Here is a 23,044-nt window from a genome sequence, read left to right on the forward strand (position 1 = left end):
ACTCCCCAGCTTGGCATCTAAGACTCTTAGTAATTGCTTCTATACAATTCCATGCTCTTCTCTCTCCCCAAATCCATTCCACTCAGATTGGCCCCCTCAGTGATCTCGCATGTGCCATTCTCTGTAGCAATCCCTGTGGGGGCAGCAGAGAACCCCATGAGGGGAGAGAGCCCTAGAGGGCAGAGAATATAGAACTCTTCCTGCCATAGAAGTAGAAATGGACAGAAACTCAAACACACATACTGAAACCACAGCAACTTGAATTTGCTGAGCACCTGCTATGTGCCAGGAGCTGTGCTAAGTGGAAATATTTTGTCTTATTCTTTAAAACCGCACACATAAACACACACAGTGCAATATGGGTCTGAACATTATTCCCGTTTTACAGATGAAGAAAGTCAGGCACATAGAAAAGTTGTGTCACTTGCTCAGGATATATGGCTTCAAATGGGCCAACCCAGAACCCTGGCATGAAGCCAGAACTCCCTGACTCTAGAGCTTGTTTTCAGTAACAACAGCAACATTATATCCCCCAAAGAAATTTTTCTGAAGGAAACGTCAAATTGAAATTGCACTCATTTATTCTGGGGACTTTTCATCAATAAGTACTTACTAAGCTTCACTTATATTCCCAAACAGTGTTAGGCTGTACAGAAATTCATGTTCTAGGAAGGTGCAAGAGGGAGAGGATATATGTATATGTATAACTGAATCATTCACTGTACAGCAGAAACTAATACAACATTGTGATACAACTATACTACAATAAAATAAATAAAAGTAACAATAAAAAATAAATTTATGGTCTGATAGGAGAGATAAGACCAATCCATATGAAGTAGTAGAAAGGCTCTAGTGCAGGGACTTTGTACATATAGCTTGTATGTCTCCACTCTACTCTCTTATGCCCATTGCTAGGTATTGGTAGACTATCACTTCATTCATAAAGTGAATCTGATTCTATGAAGCCTGGACTCAGATTCAGAATCCTTCTTAGCACATATCTCCAGTCAGTCACTACTAATGAGAAATGGTGTGCAAGATGAGACCTATCTCACTTTCTTTTTCTAGGAGGACGGAGTTCATGGGGGTGTAGAGCTGTGAGAAAGAGTAGATTGGCTGGGAGGGAGAAGTTTGCAACTGCAGAGATTATTGTGAGTGAAAGCACACAAAGCTGTGTAAGAAAAAGCCTGGTGTATTCAGACACTGTGAAGCTCTTCATAAATTAATATGGCAGTTATCCATGCAACATGGTTGGGAAAATAAAAAGGAGCCAAATTATGATGGCTATTGAAGACTATGCAGACCCATTTATATGTAATATTCCTGGCAGTAAGTCCTGGTGATTTTCACAGAGAAATAACATGTTAAATCAGTGTCTTTAGAAATATCAGTCTGGTACAATGAATTTGGGTTGGACTGACCTAGAGTCAGGAGCATAGATGTAAGAAATATGGAAGGAAAAAGTGACATGATTTACTAACTGGATAAGGATGAGGAAAAGTCATGTGTGTGAGACAAGGGTGACCAGCTATTTTGGTTTAAATCAGTTATCCTTATATAATAGCTGCCTTTTTTCCTTCAAGTATCTTGATTTGGATGATAAATTTTCTGGTCACCATGGTTTTCAGCCTTGAGAACCAGAATAATGGAGTACAAGGACTGAGGGAGACACCTAAGGGAAGGTTATGATGACTTAATACCCTGAGTTTAAGGTGACAGTGATATATGCTCAGTATACTGGACCCAAGAGCCAAAGATAACCCTCCAATGTGACTCCCCTTATGTAAATCCCAACAGAAACTAAAATCCACATTCTTGGTTTACTTGTCAAACCTCATCCTTGCCTGGTCTCTACTATCAATTGCACATTTTTGGTCTCCTTTTGATGTTCACTTAATCACTTTCATGGAGAGAGAGCAGGTTCTAAAGAGCAGACATGTATAAACCAAGCAGCCAAGCAGCAAAGCTAAGACTTCCCTCTACTACAACATCATGCTAATCACTACTGGGGAGAACAAAAGAAGCAGAATACAAGCTCCTCACTTTTGATCATATAGCAAGCATTTTGTTAATAGTTTACAATGCAATCTTATAATCAGTTCAATTGATTTTTATATTTTTGATTTAGAGAATAAAACACAAATTGTGATTTAGAGAATAAATACAAATTGTGAACATGGCATTTCTGTTTTCATCTAAAGCTTGAAAATTTGAATATTAAAAAGGTTATCCACCTCTCTAAATCTGACCTTGAAACTTAAATATTCTGACTTTAGGTAGCTAATACACATTTTGAATCATTGGTCTATAATATTTGAACAACAGTCATGTGTTCTCTGAGGTCCAGTTATAGGTATTATTTGTTGTAGCTTCCTTTTGCAATATCTATAGCTATGTCCTATCTGTTGTACCTCTGGATCTTAAAATAATATAAAGCAAATTAGTAGATATTTTTTTCTGAGCAAGTTTTGAAGGAAATAAACATGTAGATACAATATGGTAACTTTCTCTTTAACCCTTCACCATAGTTAGTTAGTTACAGTTTAATCTACCATGAACTTTGCCCTAGTCCTTTAATTCAATTTAGAAGCTAACCTAAATTCTATCTTCATGTTAAATAACATGAAAGATTGTTGGAACTGCAGTACTGGGGACTTATAACAGTTGAGTTTCAGATCCATTTTAGAGTTTTATAGTTGCCAACTAGAGTACTTCAGCCTAAGGAATCATCACACGGTTTGTTATCAAACATATTCCCTGTAACTCTTCACCTTTCATTTCTCTCCTCGTTATGTGGGAAAGAAGGCAGAGCACAGGAGATGGTGGCTCAGAGCACCATCAGGCATTGTTCTTGCCAGGACTAGTCTTTCATGTAGCTCTTGTTTCTTTTTTATTTAGAGGAAAAGTCTATTTAATGTCTCCTTGCCTTTCTGATCAATACAACCTTGTTTCCACATGCAAACCATGATTTGCCAGAGGAAAGACCATGTCCTTATAAATAGCAACTTTTATAACTGGCTTCAACAGGATAGATTTTTTAAAATAATGTACATTTCTTCTAATTAAACATAATTGCATTAAGGAGGGCTTTAGAAAGAAATCTTTGACAATTGTATCACAAGGAGTATGGGCATGGGGTTCATGGTTAAACAAATCAACCTGGTTTAATAATAATGATAACAAAAATTAACAATAAAATTGCATGAAACGTTTATTTCACTTAGAGTCAGTCCTGAGTGAAGAGAATCTTTGTGAGTCAAAAACTTGGCTTCCAGGGAGGCATGTTTTCTGCTTGTAAAATGTAGGAAAACTCTCCATATTTTTTCTTACTCTTCTCATTGGTAGATTGGTTTTTGATATGGATGTTGTAGGGACAGTGTTTGCATGGTTGGTAATAAAACTAACAAAAACTGTGATATTCATTTTACAGTTGAGAAGATATTAGCCTTGTACATATTTCCGCTAATAAAAAGAGAAGTGATTTGCTTGAAATTTGTTTGAGAACCTCCTGCCCATGATATTTTCTACTATAATACATTTCCTAGTAGACCTTCCCTGCCCTGAAACAGTTCTTCAGAAAAAATTATATGGGAGAGGGTAACCCACAGGGCAGAAAGTGACTTTAGCACTAAGCCACTGGGAGACCTTTATTATGGTTTTCATTGACCCCATCTCAGAAATTCATAGGTTAATTTCATCTCCTTTGCCGTCTAAAGAAGACAAACCTCCCCTAAATGTAGTTTCTTCAGGAATTTCTACTACCGATTTGTTTGCTCAGTATTTTCTGCTCAGCAGGATCCTAAGGAGATAAAGTTGTATCTTGAAAAGTTAGGAGAATTTATTACTATTATTGTCATACCAGGGAAAGGAGATGAATTTATTTAGCAGTGTCTGAAAATAGAATTGACTCAATGTTGATGCTTGCTGCTGATGCTAAATGATGAATACTAAGCACTTGGCACACACTTTGCACTTCTCTTCATTTATCTATTCTTCATATTCTAGTGCTTAAGGATACACAGAGCCCATTTTCACAGTGTTTTACTCTGCATTGAGAGCCAGGCAGTAGATGGCATTATTTGTTGAGTGTCCATACCACATGGGGAACTGTACAAAACATAGCATGGAATTGTAGAAAGAGCATAAGTGTGTAGAATCTGACCAGAAATCCAGCATTTGAACTTCACCAAAGTTTGGTGACCTTGTGCAAATTACTTAACTTTCCTGAGATTCACTGTCCTTAACTCTAAAATGGGAGTGATAAAAGCTGTCCTATAATTACTTAGAGAGTTGATATGAGGTTCCAATGTGTTATTGGTTGGGCTAGAGTTCTGCAAGGGCTTCCTTGGTGGCGTAGTGATAAAAGAACCCACATACAATGCAGGAGATGCAGGTTTGCTCCCCTGGAGAAGGAAATGACAACCCACTCCAGCATTCTTGCCTGGGAAATCCCATGGACAGAGGAGCTTGGTGGGCTACAGTCCATGGGGTCACAAGAGTTAGTGACTAAACCATCACCACCAGAGTTCTGCAAAATGTGGTGTTTCTGCATGCTGAAGGCCAAGGACAGTCCTTACTATAGCTATAGTGGGCAGCATCCTCCTTGCTTCATGAAGTACCTCTCAATGCTTCTACCGTGGAACTCTTTAGCCCTACATTTATTTTACTGGAGGATTAAACCTTTCATTTACAGAGATTTGCTTCAAATGGTGGTCCCATGCAGAGTGGAAAGTGTGTACATGAACTCTGGAGCCAGACCCATTTAGTTACTGTGTGATCTTGGAAGTGATGCCTAAACTCTCTGAGCATCCATTTCTTTAACTGTAAAGTGGAGATGAGTAGTGGTATGTGCTTTAATAGGGTTGCTAGAAGGTTTGAGCTATGGTTTTTACAGTAATCATGTATGGATATGAGAGCTGGACCATAAAGAAAGCTGAGTGCCAAAGAATTGATGTTTTTGAACTGTGGTATTGGAGAAGACTCTTGAGAGTCCCTTGGACTGCAAGAGATCCAACCAGTCCATCCTAAAGGAAATCAATCCTAAATATTCATTGGAAGGACTGATGCTGAAGCTAAAGTTCCAATATTTTGGCCACCTGATGTGAAGAACTGGCTCATTAGAAAAGACCCTGATGCTGGGAAAGATTGAGGGCAGGAGAAGGGGAAGACAGAGGGCGAGACAGTTGGATGGTAAAGATTGAAGGTAGGAGGAGAAGGGGTCAACAGAAGATGAGATGTTTGGATGACATCACCTACTTGATGGACATGAGTTTGAGCAAGCTTCGGGAGATGGTGAAGGACAGGGAAGCCTGGCGTGCTGCAGTCCGTGGAGTCACAAAGAGTTGGACACTACTGAGCAACTGGACTGAGGAGGTTTGAATGAGATGATGTCTTCTGAGTACCTAACAGACAGTGGACTCACTAAATGGCACTTCCTTTGGGAAACAGGGGAGTATAGGGTATGTCCACAATGCTCTCCCACTCTTAAGTTTTAATCTCTTACCTTAAGGTAGGCAAGAATTGCATGAACCTATGGGAATTTGGCAGTTAGTTTTCTGTCTCTGCAATCAGGGGGAGAGGCTTTGATGAAGGGCCTAAAAACCCTACATACATCCTTTAGAAACCTCAGCTACACCTCATCAGTAAAATTGAGCTAATTTTTTAAGTTAAGAAAACTCAAGTCCAGAACAGGGGAAGCGGGTTGTCCATGTGAGCCAAAAGGAGAAGGCAGTGGCAACCCTGGAGAAGGCAATGGCAACCCACTCCAGTATTCTTGCCTGGAAAATCCCATGGGCAGAGGAGCCTGGTGGGCTGCAGTCCATGGGGTCATGAAGAGTCGGACATGACTGAGCGACTTCACTTTCACTTTTCACTTTCATGCATATGGAGAAGGAAATGGCAGCCCACTCCAGTATTCTTGCCTGGAGAATCCCAGGGACGGTGGAGCCTGGTGGGCTGCCGTCTATGGGGTCGCACAGAGTCGGACATGACTGAAGTGACTTAGCAGCAGAGCTGAGACTAAATGCAGGCAGTCTAACCCCAAAGCCTGTGTGGTTTCCACTGATGCCAAGCACATAGCTAGAGTCTCAGGATACTACTTGTGGCAGGTGATGGGGCAGGGAGTGCATGGCAGGCATCCCAGCCCCTGGCCCCCACGTCTATTCACTAATGAGGGTGCTTGCTGAAAATGGTAGTGGCACCTTAACTGTCATTTCCTCCAAAATCATCCTGCTGAAGCTCCCAATGACTGCTAAGATTTTGGCTGAGGAAAAAATAAAACTCTTCTCTGGAATAAAGTAGTAGGGAAATAAAATCTGCTCTGGTCAGTTGCTAAGACCATGGAGGAATGGGTTGATAGGTGAGTCCTGTTTCTCTCTGGTTTCTTCTCTCACTTGCTAGCCTTTGACTCCTCACAGATGACCCAGCATGGCATGGAGTGGGCATGTCACTGTAGTAGTGCTGCTGGTTGTGTCTGTTGCCCAGGGGAGACTGAGTCTCAATATCTTTACCCATCTAAATTTGAGAACCCGTCTATCACCTGCTTCTAGCCTGCCCTTTCTTGTTGGTACAGAACCCCTTGTCTCTGATTCTGGCCTGTTTCCTGGCTTCTTGTACAGCTATCCTTCAAAGGCTCACCCATCTGACTCATCATCTCAGAGCGCCTTCATCAAACAGCTCATTTCCTGACCATGACTATTCAGGTGTAGGATACCTCATTGTGTGTTGTTGTTGTTCAGTTGCTAGGTCGTGTCTGACTCTTTGCCAGTGCAGGTACTGTAGCATGCTAGGCTCATCTGTCCTTCACCATTTCCTGGAGTTTGCTCAAATTCATGTCCATTGAGTCAGTGATGCTATCTAACCATTTCATCCTCTGCTTCCCTCTTCTCCTTTTGCCTTCAATCTTTCCCAGCATCAGGGTCTTTTCCAATGAGTCGGCTGTTCGCATCAAATGGCCAAAGTATTGGGGCTTCCGTTTCAGCATCAGGCCTTCCAATGAATATTCAGGGTTGATTTATTTTAGGATTGACTGGTTTGATCTCCTTGAAGTCAAAGGACTCTCAAGAGTCTTCTCCAGCACCACAATTCAAAGACATCAATTCTTCTGGTGCTCAGTTTTCTTTATGGTCCAGCTCTCACATCTGTACACGACTACTGGAAAAACCATAGCTTTGACTATATGACAAGTTAGAATCAAGATCGGTGGGAGAAATATCAACAACCTCAGATATGCAGATGATACCACTCTAATGGCAGAAAATGAAGAGGAACTAAAGAGTCTCTTGATGAGGGTGAAAGAGGAGAGTGAAAAAGCTGGCTTGAAACTCAACATTCAAAAAACTAAGATCATGGCATCCAGTCCCATCACTTCATGGCAAATAGAAGGGGAACAAAGTGGAAGCAGTGACAGATTTTATTTTCCTGGGCTCCAAAATCACTGCGGATGGTGACTGCAGCCATGAAATTAAAAGATGCTTGCTCCTTGAAAGGAAAGCTATGACAAACCTCATAGTGTAGGCCTCCCCAAAAGAGCAAGACCTATCTGCTTCTCTTGCCTGATCTTCTACTATTCATGTAAATAACTTCATCTCAAGCCAGGCTTCCCTACCTATTTCCAGGACACACTCATTCCTGTCCCTGGCACTGTTCATACTATTTCTCTGTCCCTTACCATTACTGACACCAGGAGTGCCTTCTCTCTTCCTGTCTAATTCCATTGCATCCTGATCAGATACTGCCTCATGGATAGTGACTATCCTTAATAGTGGGATCAGAGAGATGGTTCCCATTTCAGACAATCAGAGCTCATAAAGCATATTTCCATCATTCTAAGAGGCAGGATTTATTTTTCAAAACAACTTTTCAGAAAGTAAAATGAAACAGTGAAGCACTATATGAAATGTACATGACAAGTATAAGACAGCTTCGTTTTCAGAACCATTAAAATGCCAAAAGAAACACATGGGCCATAGCCTTGAGAAAATATGGTGCTTGTACAATGTTATCCAACACTTGCTCATAGATTGGGGGAACTACCCTCTGTCTCCTGTGACTCTGTCTTGCTTCCCCAACTAAGTTGTCCATGCACTGGAGGAAAGGACTTCTTATTTTATCTTATTTTTAAAATCCTCCCACCAGATCCATCTTCACTTTTCCTGTCTATCCTTGTTCTGAGCACAAAGCCAGGCATACAGTAGGGTCTCAGAAAATCCTTGGAGAATTGGACTGATTGAATCCAATCAGTTTGAATCATCTGTCTCCTGCTGGGCCAAGACCAGTACGAAGTTGTATTCCCTGCACACAGAGCTCACTGGCTTAAATCTGTTCTCTTTTGTTTTTAATATTGTTGACTCTAGTTTATTTTCTGCACTTTTCATTACTTTGGCTTTGTGTTCATATCACCCCTCCTCCACAGTCAGGTAGCAACAAAGAAAGGCCTTTCAGAGAGCACTGTGAATGAGCTATCACTGTAACTATTTCCTTTCTTGGCTTTTAGATGCCCTTCCAGCCCCAAGTTGGTGGGGTCCTGCAGGTGTATTATCGGGGACCTCCTCAGGTTTCCATTCTGGCCAGCATTGTAGCACTTTGCTTTCCACTCAAATGCCGTTAATGGAGAACATGTTCTTTAGAAATGGGAAATATGTTCGTAAAAATCAATTCATACAGAAAAATACAGCCCTCTTCACAAAGAAGGAAATTAAGCATATTTGCAACCCGAGGAATAATTGACTTTGTTAAAATCCCTCCATCCAAAAGATCAGGCCTTTCTTAAAAGCTCTAAAGGGTAATTAATATGGTGTTCTTGACAAAAGTGCTGATTAGTAATGGCTTGCAGATCCATATTATTCAGCAATGTCTTTCAGAGGCTGTGTCCAACAAAAACATTCCAAGTGCCAGGGGAGCTGCTGGGTCTGCTAATTGGAAATATGAAGATAGGGTGCAGTGCATTCTTTGGGCATTTAATTCTTTCAGTTGCCTTTCTCATTTCCTATAAAAGACCACGTCTTTTGAATGACCTGAATTGGCAGGAGGAGGGAGAGTAGTTAAGTGTGCAGTAGACGATCATTTTTCATACGTTGGCAACTACCAAGGGGACAAGATCCAGTGAGTTCAGATGAATGAAAAGCCAGGGAAGAGGTAAGGGGTTAATTTTCAGAACCTGGTGAAGACAATGTCTTACTGCAGTATCTTTTTGAAGATCTCAGTTGTCAATAAGTGTGGGTGACATGACTGCAGGTTGGAGGAGGTAAGTCAGTAGGGATAAAGATGAATTTTTGAAAAGAAAAGCTATCTAGAAAAATGGAGAAGGAGCACTTAGGGGTTAACTGCAGCCTGTGCTTAAGAGTGTTTTCCTTCCTATCGGAACAACATGGCACTGTGTTTACAAGCAGAGACTTGAGAGTCAGGCTGATTCTACCATTTATTACCTGGGTAACCTGAGTGAGTCTGTGTCTCAATTTCTTTATCTATAAAATGGGTTAGTAAAGGTACCTACCTCATGAGGTTGTGTGAAGATTAAATGAGTTGGTGTATGCAAAGTATTAAGAATAGGGCCTTGATGATAGTACTACCTAAGTAATTTTGAGTACGATTTTTGGTTTAGGATGGTTTGTAATAAACCATAATCCCCTTGTGCTCCAACTGCCCATCTTTAGCTTTTGGCTTGACAGGCAGTTCCTACTCTGTTATCTTACTTGATTACTTCTGTTCAAAGACAAACACACTGAAAGTCTCTATCTGTGTGTACCTAATAGGAAACAATGAGATGAGACAAAAGCGTCTTTAAAGCAAAAAACTGTACCTAGACCCTGAGTTTGCAGGTGCAGTAGGTAAGATTGGCTTGAGCCAAATCATTTGTCCATTTAGAAAGTCTCAGATCATTATGGTCAATGACAGAAAGGACAGATTTGCATCTGTGTGTTCGAGCTACATCTAACAAGATATATTTTCCAGTGACATACTTGGGGACCCTCTTTGGTTTGTTGAGTCTTTAATATCACCAGGGAAAGGAAAAACAGGGGAGTTAAACCAAGACTGGAGTGAACAATGGCACAGCAAATTAGTAGAGTTTGGTTAAGTTTCCCCCTTGGCAATAAGGTTCTTCATTCTACTTAACATGCTTCATGTGTTGCTTTTTCCTGACCCCTAGAGGCGCAAACACTTAGCAGTTTACCCTGAATTCAAAGGCTTCTGTTGTTTTCCTTTTTGCAGAATTAACCTCATATTTTTATCACTGGCACCCTCCTTTCAGAAGGCTTGTTTGTTTTTTTAAAGAAATATGTATTGAGTTCCTGGACATGTCTTACTGTTTCTTTTGATCATTGTAACAGCCTGTAACACACTGGTGTTATCCTTGTTTTATACGGGAACTGAGTTTAAGTGAGGTTGGAGGTATCTGAGGTCATGTACTACTTTATTTGTTGTGACATTTTCCAAAATGGAAATAGATTTATTGCTATCATTTTTACTGTAGGAGAAAACTCATACATGGTATTGAAATAAATGAAAATATACAGAAATGCCTAAGGAAATGGAAAAATAACCACTATAAACATTTTGGTATATAGCCTTTAAAGACTATTTCTCTTTATCCATAGCTATTTCTTCTTTTTTCTTTTAGATTATGGTTTACTACAAGATATTGAATATAGTTCTCTATGCTACACAGTAGGATCTTCTTGTTTCTCTATTTTATGTATATTGTTTGTATCTGCTAATCCCATACTTCTGATTTATCCCCTCCTCTTCCCTTTCTGCTTTGGTAACAAAATTTGTTTGCTTTGCCTTTGAGTCTATTTCTGTTTGTTAAATAAGTTCATTTGTGTCATATTTTAGATTCCACATAGAAGTGAACATATCTCTTTCTCCATCACTTCATCTGTATTTGAAGAACCTCTAAGATAGCAGTCCGTCGCTAATCAGGGCTGATCTGACTGACACAAGTATTGTAGAAAGTTCCCCTATTTGTCAATTGGTCCACTTCTGCTTGTGCATCTATCTTGCATGCTGGACATGCAAAGCAGAAGGTTTATCAAGAAAGTTGGAATCGCTCTAAAAAGTTAGACACCAGTTCCCCTTGAATGCCATGAGCCCCCCTCACTCTGAATGGACTCTGCTTCTCTTCCACACTTCCTCTCATAGCCCACTCTCCCAATTTCTCTGAAAGGCACTGTGAATCTTTGACATCATAGCAGACCAGGAGAAAAGAAGGGGTTACACATTGGGTGGGTATAAGGCGTGAAATCTTTGGTGACCCGAATGTCAATTTTCATCATCTTCAAGGTCAGTGCTTTCCAACCCCCTGCATTGTAACTGTGACATAAGTTGACAACATTTCTATGGAACCCTGGTGTAAAAAGTTGAGATTGTAGCTCCCAGAGGTGATCAGTATTGGGACTTTGAGACTAAGGGGTCAATATATCATCAGTGCATAGACAGACTTGTAACTCTTTTGCAGCATACCAGAGTGCTAGGGCTGGAGGAGGAAATGGCAACCCACTCCAGTATTCTTGCCTGGAGAATCCCATGGACAGAGGAGTCTGGCGGGCTATAGTCCATGGGGTCGCAAAAGTTAGACATGATTGAGCAACTAAACACACAGTGCTGGGGCAGATTGATTAGGAAGCACTGTTAGTTAATAACATTCTGTCCACCTCTCCTCACATAGCTCTCCTGGTTCTATCTCCATTGGCCTCTCCTGGTTCCAACTTCCTCATGGCTTCTGGCAGATATTCTATCAGATAAGAATTGGCTTATAGACTATAATTAGATTGCTGGTGACAATGCTTTGTCTCCAAGAAAGAAGAGTGGGTGAGTAACAGGCGCTGCCAGAATATAAAGTGAGTCTGTGAAATCCCTACAGAAACATGAGGCAATGCATCAGGTACTCTAGAAAAGAACCTGATCCAAACATAATAAAGTCTCTTGTTTTTCTGATATTTCACTTTTAGCAACAAGGGATGATGGAGGATTACAGAGGATGTGAAAGGCTGTCTAGTGTGGTGGTAAAGAGTGTGCTGCTTCAATCATTTCAAGCTGGGTTCTGATCCCAGTTCTGTCACTTCCTGTCTGTGTGATGTGGGGCTCATTACTTGGCCTCAGTTTTCGTATTGGAGAATGAGCAGCATGCTCTTGAGAGAGCCTGAGCAGAAGCCAGGGGACTGGTGGTAGAGCCAGATTTCAGTTAAAGAAAGAAGTGTTCTGTGAAGAAGTTTGGCATGTTGGAGAATTTGCCTACCTTGCAATGCTGATTCCAGAAAGCACAGTGGAAAAGCTTGGACAGATGATATAGGGAAAGGAAGAACAGAGAAGTCCTAGAAGTGAAAGGGAATTTGGACTTAATCAGGACATTCAGACATTTTGATCCTTTTTCTATTGTACTTTTTATGAGAGGTGGTTGGGTGAATGTCTTTTCTTCCTCGCTAAAATCCTAAGGGGGATAACTCCTCTTGGTAGTCCCACAGGCCACACAATAAGTATTTAAGAAAGACTTGAATGATAGAAATATTCTCATCTGGAAATTCTTTGGTGGCCCAGTGATTAAGACTTTGCCTTCCAATGCAGGGGGCATGGGTTCTATCCCTGGTCAGGAAGCTAAGATCCCACATGCATGCTAAGTTGCTTCAGTCATGTCTGACTCTTTGTGACCCCATAGACTGCAGCCCACCAGGCTCCTCTGTCCATGGAATTCTCCAGACAAGAATACTGGAGTGGGTTGCCATTTTCTTCTCCAGGGGATCTTCCTAAGATCCCACATGCCTCATGGCCAAAAACCAAAACATAAAACAGAAGCAATATTGTAACAAATTCAATAAAGTCTTTAAAAAATGGTCCACATCCAATTTTTTTAAAAAATATTCTCTTATCTGATGATAATCTAAAGGTTTAAGGTCATCCAGAAGGTACAACCTTGTCAAAGGAAAGCATTATAATATTTAAATAGATTCTACCCAAGGGTTTCCCTTATTGCTATTTCTCAATATCACTGTACTTCTGCCAAGATCTCCCAATGCATTGGTCAGGAGTGATTTCCCTCTTCCTGCTACCATGCCGTTCCAGCTTTTCTGCGATCTATACTTCATTAGAGTTTCCAGCAACTGGGGCCTGGAGTAAAAGCCAGGCTCAGAAGTCTGATGTTCCCAGAGTCTCCAGGGAAGCCTCACTTGTTGCTGAATATGCCCCTGGCCACACACTAGACCTCTGATATAAGTTGTGCATTTTGGCTAATATCTGCCCTTCCACTTGGTAGAGACCATTCAGGCTCTTATTTCTCTCCCTGTTGATTAAATCTAGATCACTTTCTATAATGGGCCAGATAGTAAATATTTTGGGCTTCTCTGGTGGCTCAGTGGTAAAGAATCCACCTGCCAATGCAGGAGATGTGAGTTTAGATCCCTGGGTTGGGAAGATCCCCTGGAGAAGGAAATGGCAACCCACTCCAGTATTTTTCCCTGGAGAATCCCATGGACAGAGGAGCCTAGCAGGTCCATGGGGTCACAAAAGAGTTGGACAGGACTTAGCAGCTAAACACAACAACAAAGTAAATCTTTTAGGCTCTGTGGGCCATAGAGTCTCTATCACTACTAATCAACACTGTCTTTGTAGTGCAAAAGCAGCTATAGACAATACTTAAACAAATGATAAATGACTAAGCATTCCAATAAAATGATATTGACAAAAACAAGCAGCAGATTTGGCTGGCAGGGTGGAAGTTTGCAACATCTGGAAAGTTCCATATGTTTGCACACTTTGATTTCATAACCATAACATGGCTACTTGATCATACAGGTTTGCCATTCTTTTTTTTTAATATTTATTTATTTGGCCTCCTCTGGTCTTAGTTGTGTCTCACAGGATATTTGTTGTGTCATGTGGGATCTTTTGTTGTAGCACATGGACTCTCTAGATGTGGCACACAGGCTCAGTAGTTGAGGTGCTTGGGCTTGGTTGCTCCACAGCATATGTGGGATCTTAGTTCCCTGACCAGGGGTTGAACCCACATCCCCTGCATTGCAAGGCGGATTCTTAACCACTGGAAAGTGAGAGTGTTAGTCGCTTGGTTGTGTCCAACTCTTTATGACCACATATACTATAGCCCATCATGCTCCTCTGTCCATGGAGTTCTCCAGGCAAGATACTGGAGTGGGTTGCCATTTCCTTCTCCAGGGGATCTTCCTGACCCAGGGATCAAACCTGGGTCTCCTGTATTGCAGGCAGATTCTTTACCATCTGAGCCACCTTAACCACTGGGCCATCAGGCAAGCCCCCAGCTTTGCCATTCTTAACAGAGTCAAAGACAGGGAATTCATTCAGTGTATCAGTCTGAATCATCATTTCTTCATTCAATTAGTTATGTCTGATTCTTTGCGACCCCATGGACTGCAGCATGCAGTCATGTCCATTGAATCAATGATGCCATCCAACCATCTTATCCTCTGTCACCCTCTGAATAATAGTCAGCCTGAATACCTGACCATTATTTCCCTTTTACCCCTGAGCATGTCTCTGCCACTGTGGTCAACATGGGGGTCCACTGAATTCTTGGGGTTTCTTCTCCAGGCTGCATTTTCAGGAACTCTGATGAGTGACGTTGGAGTCTCTTGGTAAATGGCCATCAAATTCCTTTTTGTCCACCTAGTCTCTACTTGGCACCTGATGTTGTTTTCTTTCTTTTCCTTCATGCTTTTCCATTATCTGAAAGAGGACCTTCCCCTTGTAATATGCTTTTTGATTTTACTGTTTAGCCAAGATTCCCTTGACTTTACCCCACGGTACAGGTTAACCAGGATTTGTAGTCAGAAAAAGAGAGGCCTGAGTGAGCAGTTTTCCCTTAATGAGCTTGGCCTAGGTTTGGCCTCTTGATTAGATCTTCTCAAAATGTACCAAAAAGACATCTGTTAAATGTGAAATCCTTGATTAGATCCTGAAACAGTAAAAGGGCATTAGTGGAAAAAAATGATGAAATCCAGTAATTTAGTTAATAGGAATACACCAATTTTTTAAGCTTATTTTATGTTGGAGTATACATGTAGTGATAATTTCAGGCAGACAACAGAGGGATTCAGCCATACATACACATGTATCCATTCTCCCCTCAAACTCCCCTCCATCCAGGCTGCCACATAACATTGAGCAGAGTTCCCTGTGCTATATAGTAGGTCCTTGTTGGTTATCCATTTTAAATATAGCAGTGTGTACATGTCCATCCCAAACTCCCTAACTATCCCTTCCCCCTGGCAACCATAAATTCATTCTCTAAGTCTGAGGAGTAAACCAGTGTTAATTTCTTCCTTTTGATAAAGGTACTATGGCTACATAAGATATTGACATAAGGGGAAACTGAGTATAGAGTATCTGGGAGCTTTCTGTACTCTCTCTGCAACTTTTCTGTGAATCTAAAATTATCCCAAAATACAGAGTATATATATATTTTAAAATACTGCCTGCTTAACTGATCTGTGTGGATCACAACAAACTGTGGAAAATTCTGAAAGAGATGGGAATATCAGACCACCTGACCTGCCTCTTGAGAAGTCTGTATGCAGGTCAGGAAGCAATAGTTAGAACTGGACACGGAACAACAGACTGGTTCCAAATAGGAAAAGGAGTATGTCAAGGCTGTATATTGTCACCCTGCTTATTTAACTTATATGCATCATCATGTGAAACGCTGGGCTGGATGAAGCACAAGCTGGAATCAAGAGTGCCGGGAGAAATATCCATAACCTTAGATACACAGACGACACCATCCTTATGGCAGAAAGTGAAGAAGAATTAAAGAGCTTCTTGATGAAAGTGAAAGAGAAGAGTGAAAAAGTTGGCTTAAAACTCAACATTCAGAAAACAAAGATCATGGCACCTGGTCCCATCACTTCATGGCAAATAGATGGAAGAAAACAATGGAAACAGTGAGAGACTTTATTTTGGGGGGCTCTAAAATCACTGCAGATGGTGACTGCAGCCATGAAATTAGAAGACTCTTGCTCCTTGGAAAAAAAACTATGACCAACCTAAATAGCATATTAAAAAGCGAGAGACATTACTTTACCAACAAGGGTCCGTTTAGTCAAGGCTATGGTTTTCCAGTAGTCATGTATGGATGTGAGAGTTGGACTATAAAGAAAGCTGAGTGCCGAAGAATTGATGCTTTTGAACTGTGGTGTTGGAGAAGACTCTTGAGAGTCCCTTGGACTGCAAGGAGATCCAACCAGTCAATCCTAAAGGAAATCAGTCCTGAATATTCATTAGAAGGACTAATGCTGACGCTCCAATACTTTGGCCACCTGAAGTGAAGAACTGACTCATTTGAAAAGACCCTGATGCTGGGAAAGATTGAAGGCAGGAGGAGAAGGGGATGACAGAGGATGAGATGGTTGGATGGCATCACTGACACACGATGGACATGAGTTTGAGTTGGTGATGGACAGGGAAGCCTGGTGTGCTGCAGTCCATGGGATTGCAAAGAGTTGGACATGACCGAGCAACTGAACTGAGCTAACTGATCTCTTACCCTCACTCCTCCTACTTCATTGCTAGGTATGATGACAATCTTTATCTGTGATAGCAGCTGCAAAGGACTCCCTCTGCCCCACCCTCTACATTGCTTCCCTGGAATGACATAGACTAAGGACACTTCTGGACTAGATATGAATGCACTTCTTTCATACTTCTCTCCTCTGGCCACATACTTCTTCAAAAACAGATCCTTAACACACAGTGAGAGCAAAGAGTGTGAAGAGTCTCTTGAACTGTCAATAGAAAAAAGAATCCTTTTGGGTTTTTGGTCTAGGGAACTTAAACTGTAACAGTGGGCAAAGAAAAAATTAGTTTGTTGGGTTGATCCCTTGTTAGGGAATAGATTCCTAATATTCAGTGTTTCCTAAATTCTTTTTCAAGGACTGCCTATTCAATGGGCCAGTGGAAAAGGGGGCCAGATAGATTGACTTGACAGGAGGTTAAAAAGGTCTGCAGTTTCTGTTGCCCCCTAATTAATGTGGCCCAGAGTTCTTCATTCCTATGAGCTAGGCCTAGGGCTTTAATGTTCCCTATTAAAATGCAAATGTTGCTTATTTAGGGGTATAAGTCAAGTAAAACTGAACAGTGCCTGAATGAAGTATGAGGACCCACAGGGAAGCTGTGGTGGGTAGTTATGTTTCTGCTTCATATGTTTTGGTCAAAACTATTTTAAGTACTCCCATGTACAATAATATAAAAATAGCTTTAAGGAAAAATACATAAATGGATTGTTTTGTGGTTGGGCCCTTTTATATGCAAAGATGCTTTGATTTAGCTGTTTTCTTCCTTGGGTTAAATGTAGGTCTAGTTCACCATCTGTTTGTTGGGTAGTATAAGCAAAGATTTGATGCCCTAGGGACAGGAAAATTAGGTTGATGCAGAAGATCTAAGATGTGGAGATTGAGGCCCAGAGAGTCAGGTATGGCAAAAAGGAAGAGGCAACTATCACTCATTCGTTGGTTAATTCAACACATTTTTTGGGGTGCTCAACTGTGAACCAGGCACTATTCTAGGCACTGAGGGAACAGACAAAATTCAGTCTTCTTAAGGCTTGTAAACAAATATATATGTTAAGAGGAAGTAAGTCCTATGTAACTAAAAACAATCAGGATAAGGGAATAGTGATAATGAAACAAGTGGGTGCTGTCTCAGAGCTAGAGGAGCATTGATATAGAAGCTGAAAACACCAGTGTAGCAGCAAGCCAACACCAGTGAACAAGTGATGCTAACACTTGGACAGAAGTATTTTTTCTCTACTTTGGCCTGTCCTTTGTTGGATGTGGTGGACTTCAGCCCATAAGTATTGATCAGAATCCTAAAGGAGTCTAAAGAACAGGGGCATATCTTGCCTCCGATTGAGAGTGGCGTAGAGTTTTATATATGCTCATTGAAATATCTTGACATTTGGAAACTTTCCTTTATATGCCAACTGTGACTTGTACTTATGCTGTCTTGCAAATCACATGCACTTCTACTTTCTTCATAGCCTACAGCTTGGATTAAAGGGGTGTGTGTTGGAGTTAAACCAGAAAGGGAGGAATTTTCCAAAGCCAAATGGAAAATCTTAAAGTTAGTGTTAAAATTTCGGCCCTGGAGGCTTAATATCTAAGAAGTTCTTAAAAGCCAAAAAATATGACAATCCCTAATACCATACTTGATTAAAATCTGTGTTTAGTAGATATTTGAATGTATGATTGAATGAATTAAACAAATGCCACACAGGAGAAACTCGAAGCAAAATTTTTTAAAAAATGGCTTTCTGTGATAGGAGTTAGATTTTTTCTCCAAATGTAAATTCCCACTGTGGATTTGCATCTTTTGAAATAAGGCCATTTACAAGCAGTTAAGGCTATGGTTTTTCCAGTGGTCATGTATGGATGTGAGAGTTGGACTGTGAAGAAAGCTGAGCGCTGAAAAATTGATACTTTTGAACTGTGGTGTTGGAGAAGACTCTTGAGAGTCCCTTGGACTGCAAGGAGATCCAACCAGTCCATCCTGAAGGAGATAAGTCCTGGGTGTTCATTGGAAGGACTGATGCTGAAGCTGAAACTCCAATACTTTGGCCACCTCATGCGAAGAGTTGACTCATTGGAAAAGACCCTGATGCTGGGAGGGATTGGGAGCAGGAGGAGAAGGGGACGACAGAGGATGAGATGGCTGGATGGCATCACCGACTCAATGGGCATGAGTTTGAGTAAACTCCGGGAGTTGGTGATGGACAGGGAGGCCTGGCGTGCTGTGATTCATGGGGTTGCAAAGAGTTGGACATGAGTGAGCGACTGAACTGAACTGAACTGAATGAAACCTCTTTTTTCCTTAAAAGTCACTGCATGCTAATTAAATGGGGTCAGTTCATTTCTCTCACTTAAAGACCCAGAGGGATCGGGTGGAGAGGGAGGTGGGAGGGGGGACCGGGATGGGGAATACATGTAAATCCATGGCTAATTCATTTCAATGTATGACAAAAACCACTGCAATGATGTAAAGTAATCAGCCTCCAACTAATAAAAATAAATGGAAAAAAAAAAGAACTAGTTAATGTATCTTATGTACTTATAGGTCAAAACAGTGTGATCTCATTGCATCTACATCATTTCAGGACCTTGGTGTTCATAGACCTAAGAGCAATCTTTTAAAATCACCTCATTCTCTTTTAGGATAAGCAGAAGACATTCGCCCCCGCCCCCCTCCCCACCAGTTTTTCAGTTATCCGATTTAGATGCCTCAGAATTCTTTCTCCCTTTACTAGATGACTGCTCAAATTATAATCTTAGCCATGGTACTTGAACTGCTCATTTACTTAAAAATGCTATTATTTTAAAATTTAATCAGAAAAATGTATTCTGTCCAAATTGCAGAACAACAAACATAATTGAACAGGACAAGTATTTTCTCTCTCTTTACGTGCATATATCAAGAAGATACAAAGATTTGAATCCAGACTCTTCAAAATGGAATTTCTAATGCCCTCATTCCTGCTTTATCCCAAGAGAAGAGAGCAAATCAATTCTAGTTCATATTTTCCTTCCTGGCCAAGGCAGAAAATATTCATCATTCTCTGGGCAGAAGTTCACGAGGTCTCCTTGAATCATGCTTTGCTTTCACATTCAGCTATTTGGCAAAAGTTTCCCTGGAGACTTTTTGGATAAAGAGATCACCTCTCCAGAATGAATGTGTTCAACTTTTTTTTTTTTTATTGCAACACAAGAATTCATCTGAGATCCTGATGAGAGAAATAGCTTACAGACTATAGCCAGTGACTGCAAGACTGATTTATGCCAAGCCATCCCTTCTTTCTCATCTTTCGCTCAAGCGAAACTATCTGTTAACTATCTTGTTTTCGATTAAGAGCCTGCAAATAATCACTTGTGAATCCCACGTTCACTACCCAAGTGCTTTCTTAACTGTGATGAATACCTGGACAGACTCTAATTTTATAGGCTAGTGGTTATAGAAACCTAGAACTCGAAGAGATCTTAGAGATTATAAAGTCCAACCGTATCATCTAAGAGAGGGGAAACAGACTCAGCAGGGAAGTAGCTTGCACAACAAATCAGTGGTATACCTGGGATTATAAGGCAATTTTCTTGAGTCCCAATCTAGTACACTTTAAACTATGCTTTCATTGGTTCAGTTCAGTTCAGTCACTCAGTTGTGTCTGACTCTGCGACCCCATGGACTGCAGCACACCAGGCTTCCCTGTCCATCACCAACTCCTGGAGCTTACTCAAACTCATGTCCATCAAGTCGGTGATGCCATCCAACCATCTCATCCTCTGTCGTCCCCTTCTCCTCCTGCCTTCAATCTTTCCCAGCATCAGGGTCTTTTCCAATGAGTCAGTTCTTCACATCAGGTGGCCAAAGTATTGGAGCTTCAGCTTCAGCATCAGTCCTTCTAATGAATATTCAGAACTGATTTCCTTTAGGATGGACTGGTTGGATCTCCTTGCAGTCCAAGGGACTCTCAAGAGTCTTCTCCAACACCACAGTTCAAAAGCATCAATTCTTCAGTGCGTAAATATCTTCAGCATGGTTATATTCCTGGCAGACTACTTTCTCTCTGTGTGGTTGATGACTGTATCCCATTGGTGGTATTAGGAGAAGGAAAGTAATATTGCCTTTTCTTCACCTTTGCCCAAATGTTAGTCACCTTCCATCTGGCATCAGCTATTTTGTTAAATATACATATTTTCCTCAGTAGATATCTCACATTGATGAGTAAACAGATAATTTCAGGCTCTTTTGTTACCTGCTATCATAGAACTGTGTTCTTTTTATCATAGTATTTATATATCTCTGTGTGTCTAATTTCAGACTGAGGTTTGAGAGGCAGATTGTGTGATGGTTAACCACATACACACTCTTAAGCCTAACTGCTTGGGTTCAAAACATGTCTCCCCCAATTTAACTGTTTGACTTTGGGCAATAAGCTTAATGTCTTCATTCTTTAGTGTCATCATCTTCAAAATAGAGATAACAACGGTACCCATCTCAGTCTCCAGAAAGGTTCAATCAGAGAAGCAGAACCACTAGAGGTGATAGAGAATAAGGGATTTTGTTATAAGGATTAGCTGTGATGCAACTTTAAGAGCTAATTAGTTTCCATAAGGCTCATTTCAGCATTTGACGTTGAGCCTAAAGTCAGCAGGACAAGTGGGAGAACAAAGACAAATTGGAACCTAAAAGAACATCATCAGTCCTGCAGGACAGTCTGGAAACTGTGACTAGCTTTCACTTCATCCAGCCTTGGTAATGTGAGTAACCTGCAGGAGAAGCTGGTGCTCTTCACCATGTTGCTGCACACTTACCTGCTCCAGAATTCAGAGGAGCTGTAGGTCTGCTTCCTGTTCTATGCCAGTGAGATAGGCCAGTGGATCAGCAACCATGATTGTGAACTGAAACAGCTCATGGCCCCACAGTGACCTTCAGAGTGTTAAAAATGTGTGCTGACACACTGACTGAATTCTTCCCTCAAAGGCTGCAGTTTACTGGGGAGGGGCTCCAATCTCCGACAGGCACAGCTGTGAGTCTCTCTAGGTTCTAGTAACTGCTCCTTCTACTTGTCCCTGTAGGCCTAGATGTGGTAAAGGCTCCACTGCTATTGTTAACTTTAGGGTGCCTCATCATCCTTTGTTGGTTTCCTTTAACCTTTCCCACACCACTGAAGTAGCCCCTTCATTAAACTCTTCTCAAATACTCTTCAGAATGTGCCTTATGTTTCCTTCTATAACCCTCATTGAAACATCATCAGTACAATACAGTACACAAAGAAGTACTGAGGTTTGTGAAGCATGGGAACAACAGGGTCTAGTTGCCAGACAACACTCATAGTCTGTTGTGGAGCAACATCCCAGTTCTTAGTTAGGGTAGTGAGAACCCCAGTATAGCTGAAGGTGCCATGATACAGAACCAACTTCCTCAGAAAGAACTGTTAGATCTAGGTGGACAGACAAGATAAATATACTCTTACCAGGAAACTAAGGCAGAAGCTCAGTTATCTAAATTGAATCATCATGAAATAAGGAGCAGGCATGTCACAGGAATGTGATTCCAGGAGCCACTCTGGGCTCTTTGGATACCATACATGGGGCAGAACAACTAAGGTCAACCCTGCCCATCAGAGGAGATAAAGTTCCCAATATGCTCCCAGCCATAGTTAGGAGTTGTAGGGTAATCTAGCAGACCTAGGGTCTTCCTGGTGGCTCAGCGGTAAAGAATCTACTGCAATGCAGGAGTCACAGGAGACGCGGGTTCAAACCCAGGGTCAGGAAGATCCCCTAGAGGAAGGCATAGCAACCCACTCCAGTATTCTTGCCTGGAGAATCCCATGGACAGAGAAGCCTGGCAGTCTACAGTCCATAGGGTTGCAAAGCAGGCCTAGAGTTGACAGTAAATAGTAAATAGTTTCAAAGACAGTGAAATAGGAGAGGGCAAACTGTGAGTTAGATGAGGCCAAATTGTGGAGGGCATTAGTGCCAAACAAAGAAGTTTGGATTTGAAACTGTAGTAGATAATGAGCCATTGATAGCTTTTTAGCATTTAGCTTTTTCAAAGGTCAACTTTTGAAAAGTAAATTGTCATGTTAATGATTTAGGGATGTCTTTACTGGCAATATGGAGAGAGATTGATAGTGGTGTTGATAACATTTGTCATTTATTAAGCACATTGTAGGTGTCAGGCACATGCCCCACCCTTTATATACAATATATTATTTAATCTTTAAAATAATTCTTATATACTCCGTATTATTAATATTATCCTTGTTTTACACATGAAGTAACTGAGCCTCAAAAAAGGTTGAACATTTTACTCAAAGTGCTAAAGCTAGAGTTGAGCCTAGGATTGAATGACTCCAAACTCTGGGCTTAAAATCTTGTTAATAGACTGTCTCCATTTCCAATTCTGCTGTTTTCTCATCTCATCTCATCTACCTGTGGCCTTTTTATCCTGAAGTTGGCATTGCCCCCTCAGCAATATTACAAAGGATACCAGCTTTATTCATGAGCACCAAAAACTGCCTCTGTTCTCA

General features: G+C 41.1%; 1 long non-coding RNA gene across 3 annotated transcripts in view; it reads left to right on the plus strand.

Moving 5' to 3' along the window:
* Nucleotides 1-23,044, plus strand: part of LOC110130650 (uncharacterized) — a 453,938-nt gene that overhangs the window by 68,980 nt on the left and 361,914 nt on the right. The window lies entirely within an intron of this gene.

This window comes from Odocoileus virginianus, unplaced genomic scaffold (genome assembly GCF_023699985.2).
Source record: "Odocoileus virginianus isolate 20LAN1187 ecotype Illinois unplaced genomic scaffold, Ovbor_1.2 Unplaced_Scaffold_1, whole genome shotgun sequence".
In the NCBI taxonomy this organism is placed as follows: domain Eukaryota; kingdom Metazoa; phylum Chordata; class Mammalia; order Artiodactyla; family Cervidae; genus Odocoileus; species Odocoileus virginianus.